General features: G+C 35.5%; 1 non-coding gene across 1 annotated transcript; it reads right to left on the bottom strand.

The window, feature by feature from the left end:
- Positions 1-290: 290 nt before the first annotated feature.
- Positions 291-393, bottom strand: LOC118148079 (U6 spliceosomal RNA). Its single transcript, XR_004734872.1, has one exon. It is a non-coding gene; the product is annotated as a U6 spliceosomal RNA (small nuclear RNA).
- Between the last annotated feature and the right edge of the window lie 8339 nt (positions 394-8732).

Below are 8732 nucleotides of genomic sequence, written 5' to 3'. Positions count from 1 at the left end.
TTGAAATAAAAAATAAAAAGTAAAAAAAAAAAATTACAGTATGGAAGTTTTTCAAAAAATTTAAAATAGAAGTACCATATGATCCAGCAATCTCACTTCTGGGTATATATTCCAAAAAAAATTAAAGTCAGGATCTAGAGGAGATATCTGCAATCCCATGTTTATTGCAACATTATTCACAATGACCAAGATAAGGAAACAACCTAAGTGCTTACTGTCAACAGATGGATGGATAAAGAAAACATGATATGCATATATTTTAAAATTTTTAAATAGATTTTTTTTAAAAAAGAAATATGAAATGCTTCACGAATTAGAGTGTCATGCTTGCTCAGGAGCCCTGCTAATCTTCTCTGTATTGTTCCAATTTTAGTATATTTGCTGCCAAAGCAAGCACTATATATGTGTGTGTGCATGTGTATACAAATACCATGAAAATACGTAATTATTAGCCTTAAAACAAAGTAGTTTCTTCACTATTTTCAAACTTAGTTTGCAAATGGATGAACCTTGAAGACATTATGCTAAGTGAAAATATACCAGAAACAAGAAGACACATACTGAAAGATCTCACTTTTATGTGTAATCTAAAAACCACAAAGTTAAGCTCATAGTAACAGAGAACAGAGTGATAGTTACCAGGGGCTGGGCTTGAGGAAAGGGAAGATATTCGTAAAAGATTGCAATCCTTTAATTAAAAGATGAATAAGTACTAGAGACTCAATTAACAGCATGCTAACTACAGTTAATAATAACGTATTGGGTACGTAAAATTTGCTGAGAGTAGGCCTCAAGTGTTGTCACTAAACACACACACATAAAATGGATATTGTATCAGGATTGAGGTTCTTTAAGGGTGACTCTTCGTTTACTCAGACACAAATATCTTCCAGCACATCGTCCAACAATCTTCTCATTTTAAACAAAACAAAAGCCAAAAATCTTCAATAACCTATTCAAAGAAATTTGAGCAAAATGAGTGAAACTAAGGATTTCACAGTTGCTATATAAGGTTATTAGTCATCTGTCAATACTTTGAGACATTGCTGCTGTATTAGTCTGTTCTCATACTGCTAATAAAGACATACTTGAGACTGGGTAATTTATAAAGGAAAGAGGTTTAATTGACTCACAGTTCAGCATGGCTGGGGAGGCCTCAGGAAACGTACAATCATAGTGGAAGGGAAAGCAAGCACATTCTTCTTCAAATGGTAGCAGCAAGGAGAAGTTCCCAGCAAACAAGGAAAAACCCCTTATAAAACAATCAGAAATTGTAAGAACTCACTCATTATCACAGCTTGAGGGTAGCCACCCCCCTGATTCAATTACCTCCTACCAGCTCTGTCCTAGGATATGTAGGGATTATGGGAACTACAATTCAAGATGAGATTTGGGTGAGGACAAAGCCATACCAAATCAACTGCCAAATATGGTTCACTTTGGCACAATTTAACCGAACGACTGAAGGCTGACTCATTAACCACTCAAGAAGTAACATTTAAGAATTATAAATTGAGTAAGCATCACCCTTTATATTAACAAAAACAAAAAAGTAGGAATTGCAGAATGAAGAAAGATTAGACATTGTTTTGCTTTAATTGTTTGGATGTTTGGTGTTTGGTGTAAAAGTTGTTTGCTGTATAACAGATTAGCACAAATCTCAATGGCTGGCAACTATATATATATATATATATAAAGTACTCAACTTCTGTTAGTACTTTGTTTCGGAGTCATCTCTACATTTTCCAGAAAAAAAACATCTTGATGCTGTGTCATTGGACAGGTAGGCAGAGGAACTTCTGACTTACTTGCAAAACATCTACCAAAGCAAAACCTGGCTGAGTGGGAAAAGTAGCCTGAGTAATCCAGTTTCTCCAGCCCAAGCTTGGAGATCTTGGCTCCTGCAGAAGCAAATGAGGAGATTGTGGGAGGGGAGTAAATCTGACAGATGGACTAATCATTGAATCTGAGACATTTACATAAGGAACGTCTCTTATGGTTTCAGAAGCCCTTGTCCCTGCTAAGACTACACTAACCCTCAGAACCTGCATTCTGATCTTTGATGGTGGTGCGATGCTGTACTTTTTCCACACTTTTCCTTCGTGTGGATAGGAGGGAGTCATGTCAAATCAAGAATTCTCATTTAAAACCTCTGTCTGTCGATGGAGGTTTTCCTTGTGTTTTTTCCGTCATGGTACATATCTCTGCCTAAGCTTCTGTGATCCTTCTAAAATCAGCTCAAAGGCATGCATGTGCCCCTGAGCTGCAGGATCCTGCATCTAGAGTAACAGCCTCAATTTCATCTGGGCCTGGACTTAGCACAGGGGCTAGTACTGACTTGTCTATTTGCAGTGGACCTTCCTGCCTCTATTCTTTGTTATGAGGACAAAGTCACTGAAAACAGCTCCTTATCTTTTTTTCCCTTTTTTTTAAGGAAAAAGAAAAAAGAAACCTGTGTGTTCTGTGGCAGGACTAGTGGGATCTTTCTTCTAGTTGTCTCAGGCCATTCACTGAACTAGGCAGAGTGGTCCTTCCCTCTGATTTGGCTATTCTACAATCCTTTCTGTCCATAATGTTTTCCTGCCTTGAGACCTCTAGCATCCTCTTTCTCAGCTATTAAGACTACATGCCTTTTCTAGCTTTTCCTTACAGACTGAAGCTTAGAATGCTTCTACTGGCATAGGCTACTCTTTCTGGCTTTCCTATCAGAACCCAACACCTGGGAAGCTTGCCTAGCCCAAGCAAATTCACTCTGGGGATGAGACTCATATACTAGAAGCAAAGCATTTTGAAGCTAGAAGCAATGCAACGGGTAGGTCTGCAGCTGGGGCTTCGGATGTGGCTCTGTGTCCAGATGAAGAATTATGCTATCAAGAGGCTGTTTTTTATGATGACTTCATGTCCTTTGTAGGGATATGGATGAACCTGGAGACCAGCATTCTCAGCAAACTGACACAAGAACATAAAATGACATACCGCATGTTCTTACTCATAGGTGGGTGTTAAACAATGAGAACACATGGACGCAGGGAGGGAGCACACACTGGGGCCTGTTAGGGTGAATAGGGGAGGGACAGTGCAGGGTGGGGAGTTGGGAAAAGATAGCATGGGAAGAGAAATGCCAGATACAGGTGAAGGGGAGGAAGGCAGCAAATCACACTGCCACGTGTGTACCTATGCAACTATCTTGCATGTTCTTCACATGTACCCCAAAACAAAAAATGCGATAAAAAATTTTTAAAAAATAAATAGAATGAAAAAAATAGGCTGTTTTCTAAGGCATGACTGTCCTATATCTTGCTCAGTCAGCATCTGAGTGGTGTGTGGCATTGCATTCTCTATCACTCAAGTCCCTAGACCACACATATGCCCTTATTGTGATTTTCCAGGTTACTAATTATTAAGGGGAAGTTGAGTGTTTGCCCTTAAATTTTTCCAGGGATACTTTGACTACAGTAGGAACACCTAAAACCATTTGTACCAACTCCTTGATATGCAAGCTACACTTGAAGATGTCTCCCTTCTTTGATGAGGCTGAAATGGGCAAGCCTAAGCACTCAGTGAGATGGTTGACAAAGAGGAGGCCAGCCAGAAGAGGTTATTTTTAGTGAATCTCAGTAGATTTGAAATAAATTACAGTGAAATAGATAGATAAATGGATATATAGCAAGATCTACAAACAAATGCCTATATATATTTTTAAAAACAACATAATTTCTATTGTTTTAATCTTTGAATGATTCAAAAATATTTTTAATGGTTTGCTGGAAGGGATTTTCAACTGATTTTTGCTCATCAGTCCTTCTTTTAATAGCGCACAGGATCTTATTCATCTCACAGACCATCCATGTGGTTGTGGCAGAAGGCCCCAGAGTGAAATCTCAAACACAGTGATCTACTGGCTGTGAATAATATTTAGGAAATTCAGTACACCTATAGGATAAAACAGTATGTCCACAATTTGATCACTGATCCCTTCCAGTATGAGGTGGGTCTGGTCATGTTCATTTTGTTAGGGCTGATGTGGAGAATAATGGTGGAACTTTGGAAGACTGTCATTGAATGTTATAGTTCAAGGTTTGACCTCAGGAAACAGCATCTTATTCGAGGAACATACAGGAACATACTGTTACCTCTAGGAATAAGATGACAATAGCATCTCCCTATTTCCTTACTGTGACAACTAAAAGAGTCTCAAGACATTGTCAAGTATTTTCCGGGGAGCAAAATCACAGTTTTGACAGTAGATTAGAAGTTACCAGGGGATGATGGGGAAGGGATTGAGGAATTATTGCTTAATGTGTGCAGAGTTTCTGTTTGGGGTTATAAAAATCTTTGGAAATAGGTAGTGGTGACATTGTGAGTATAATTAATGACAGTAAAAAATTGTCAAAATGGGGAATTTTATGCTACATGTGTATTTTATGACAAAAAGATAAAGGCAGACAAATATGTTTGTTGTTGAAATTTTAAAATACTGAAGTGTTTCAGAACCACTCAGGTACAGATACCTGCCTCCCTACAGTTTGTCTAAAAGATCCAATTTTTATTAAATAAAAATTAATTGTTGCTTTTCTAAAAATACCTTAGGAGTGATAATGAGAATGTGTAAGTGAATAATATATCTCCTAACAAACATTTTATAGATAACATCTTTGTGATTGTTTTCTCTGGGCTTGTTTAGCACTGCTCTATCTCTGAAGGACACTAGCTACCCTCCTCCCTTACAGTGCCTCACCCTCCTGGCTCCCCCCTCGTCTCTACCCCAGATTCCTGTCCTTATTCCAACAGTTTAGACTCTTCTCACTTTATCATACAAAGCAATTTGGCTTTCCCTATTTCCATCTTTATGTGCATGTAATCCCATTATTGGGAGGTAAAAATGTCTTCTGTTCCATGTAATTGAATCTCTTGGGGCAGCATTTGGAGTTATATATCACAAAACAAAAATAAAAATAAAAACACACAAAACAACCAATGAAACTTGAGAAAACAAAAAGGAAAGACAAAACAAATAAAAAAATATTTATTTCAATTACTCCAAAGGTAATTCCATTAATGAAGAGTTTCCGGATATTCTTCATCTAATTTTGAACTTGTTATTAAACTTTTATTGGTTTTCGACAATTGTAAAGTCAGAAAGATTATTTTGTTGATAGTATTTGTTAGTTTATACACATACACATGTATTCGTATGTATTATCTCCCCATATTAGATAGGCATACAACAGTTATTCCAACAGGTTCTTTATAGACAATATAAAAATGTTGAAATTAAACATTCTATCATTTTTTTTTCACCCATTTTCGTGCTCATTCTAATGGAATAGCCTTGGCTCAGGACATCTAATTCTTTTCTCTCCAAATAGTGAACCTTTATCAAACTGACACTTCCTTCCTTTTCCTGCTTTCTTCTGTATCAACAGCTTCTTCATCATCTTCCCTGCAGAATTTACATGTCAAGCCACGTTCTTCTTTTTTGTTCTCTTTTGACTTTAGCAGAATTACCTGTTTTAAAAATCCATCCAAATCTAATCATCTCTGTTGCTTCAATGTAACAATTTAAAACACCAGTGAATAAAAAAATTATTTATTTAAGTGTCAGTGCAGCAGACACATTTATTAAATCTAAAGTATTCAGAACAATAGTTACAAAATCAGAATAAAAATACCGAATATAGATTTAACCAAAATTAGAACTTTAACACGGTTGTTGAAAATGGAGCTTATTGTGAAAGCCTATTCCTTACAATCCATAATAAGAGGTCAAATTTAATTTATACAATTAATGAATCATTATATAAAGATACAAATCGTATTTTAAGGTTTGGAGGTTAATAATAAATGGAAAAGCTAAAAGTTTAAAGAGTTCAGTTACCTCTGAAAAGCATGACTTGAAAAATAAGTGGTGATGAGATACGTTTTTCTTTAATGCCTTATTTTTTATTGTTACCACTTTAATGGAAGTATATTATTCTAAAACTGTTAATATATTATTCTGAAAAGCTGAATTAAATTTAAAGGTAATTTCATAAGTGTTCAATAGAGAATTTATTTTAAATTTTTAAAAAATAATGTGTTTGACTAATATATAATGAAATGTTAAAAAATTCTACTGATTATTTAAACCCAATTTACAAAGAATAGATATTCTGACATGATCTCCTACTGTAAACATGCAAATACTATTTTAGTTAAAAAGAATAAAGTTTTAAAACTATTGCTGAGCTCTCATGAAAACAAAGCAAGTCTTCAATGAAAACAGCAACCACCACAACAAAAATCTTCAACAAAACTAAAGAAAACAAGCATGGTACTATAAACCTAAGAACTTCAACTAGAATAGAAGAGGGAACACTAGAGCCAGAGCTGCTCTGGAAGTGTTCCTAATCCTTAATCCTAACAGCTCCCTGGATATCAATTCCATAAGGAGTAGGATTTCCATTTAGAAAATTGGAGAAACTAATGTGAGACTGCCCCCATTAAGTCAGGAATCCAAAATAACTTTATCTTCAATATTCAAGCAATATGGACAGAAGAATATATTGACACCAGCCAAACAATAGGCAAGAAAAACTCCATGATTAATCCATTTACTGGTTTCAGCAAATGTTAATACTCAGCCCCACAGATCCCTAAGAAAATGCTTGCTAGTTCAGTGTAGGTATAAATAAGGAAGACAAATATGATAGCGTTAGTAGTTTGTTCATATAGGTTGTACATCTTTGAAGAAATATAGCATCATTTACATGATAAATGAGAAAATATATTGAATTATCTTTGAGGCAATCCTAATTCTCACAGTATACAATTTATTTTTGTTTTACTGAGGTCATGATGTGCCCTATTAATACCAATAAATTCCCTTGAAATTAGAGAGAGAGGCTGATTTGGTTTTTGGTGATTTTATGTGCCTTTCCCCTGTAGAAAGAGACCACTGGGGATTAGAATAAGCACCACTTTATTACATTTCTATCTCCTTTGTATCCTTAGATTCAATAAATACGATCTCCTTTTCCATTTCCATTGTATCACTATAACCTTATATTTTGAAGAATATTTTGTTTAAATGGAATTCCTCCTTATTCAATGTATAACACCGCTTTTACTCTTTTCACCAAAGTCACTTTCAGACCTGTAACACTTGATTGAAATTCCATATATTTCAGATGAACTTTTCCCTACAATTCATTTTTATTTACTTTTTTATTCATGTTGATCTCATAGACTTGCTTGTGACAAATAAACAAAAGGAACAGAAAATTCATTTATAGCCATTAAATGACAGAACATGTTCCTGTGCTATGTAGACTTCATGATAAACTTACTAAATAAAAGGTATTATTCTCATTTAAATGAGAAAATTCATGTTTGCCTGTATAGCATGATACTTGATAAGAAACAATAATTATTGTTATATGTAAGTGCAATGTTATACTCTTAAACATAGTTATACTCTTGGCTAAGATTTATTACAGCAGTATACTACAGTAAGGATACACAGTCGAATAATAAGAGAAAAAGACATGTGGAAGAATCCATTTAAAGGTCCCATGTTTTCTTTCTCCATGAACTGTCACAGACAGCACACACTTTCAACCAGCAATAAAAATGCAGCAACAGGTGTGAGAGTTTTCTGCGCAAGGAAGCCAGTCCATTAGAGACTCGGTGCCCAAGGCTTTTATTGGGATCTGCTCATGTCGGAATTATCTGCCTAGCATGTAGTAAAGTTCTAGACTCCCAGAAGGAAAGCATGTTTTACCATAAGCCACACTGTACAAATTAGGGTATTTTTTTTTTTTTGAGATGGAGTTTTGCTCTTGTTACCCAGGCTGGAATGTAATGGCGCAATCTCGGCTCACCGCAACCTCCGCCTTCTGGGTTCAGGCAATTCTCTTGCCTCAGCCTCCTGAGGAGCTGAGATTACAAGCACATGCCACCATGCCCAGCTAATTTTTTTTTTTTTTTTCTTTTTAAGTAGAGATGGGATTTCATCATGTTGACCAGGATGGTCTCGATCTCTTGACCTCGTTATCCACCCGCCTCAGCTTCCCAAAGTGCTGGGATTACAGGCGTGAGCCACCGCACCTGGCCCAGTTAGGGTATGTTTTATATTAATGTATGAAACTGTTTACCAGCCAAGTTTCCAGATGCCAGCCAAGGGTTAACCTTGCAAATTGGCATTTATAAGCAGAGTGATCTTAGGCTTGCTTTATTAACTTTTCTGCACAGACTTCAGTTTCTATCTAGATCTCTGGCCAAGAATCCTTAAGATTCTCTGAATGTCTCATGTTTAACATGTACAGGATGGTATTGTGACATTATCTATGTACCGTGGCTTTCAATCCTACCACTTTGACTGGCTACAGTATATAAAAATCTCCCATTAGCACTCGAGAAAGATTAAAAAAAGCAGAAAATTATAAATATCACAAAGTAATGATGTAAAAATATCCATCAACCTAAAATTTTAAGCTTAGCTAAACTTCTTGAGTAAGTATAGGTAATAAGATTTTTCAGACTGAAGTAGTTTAAAACACTACAGTTGAATTTAGAAACATGAATCAAGAAAAGGAGTGATATGCAAAAGAATAAACATGAAAACAACTGGGTAGAGTTATTTGCAAACATGTTCATTCTGAATAAATGCTAAACATAAGGTAAAATTATAACAAAACTTTAAATGAGTAAAATACCTTACAAAATTAATGTAGAAACTAAAAAATAATTAA

The sequence above is a fragment of the Callithrix jacchus genome, chromosome 1 (genome assembly GCF_049354715.1).
Source record: "Callithrix jacchus isolate 240 chromosome 1, calJac240_pri, whole genome shotgun sequence".
Lineage (NCBI taxonomy): Eukaryota > Metazoa > Chordata > Mammalia > Primates > Cebidae > Callithrix > Callithrix jacchus.
Note: the sequence above shows the minus strand (reverse complement) of the source record. Positions and strands in the feature narration are given on the sequence as shown.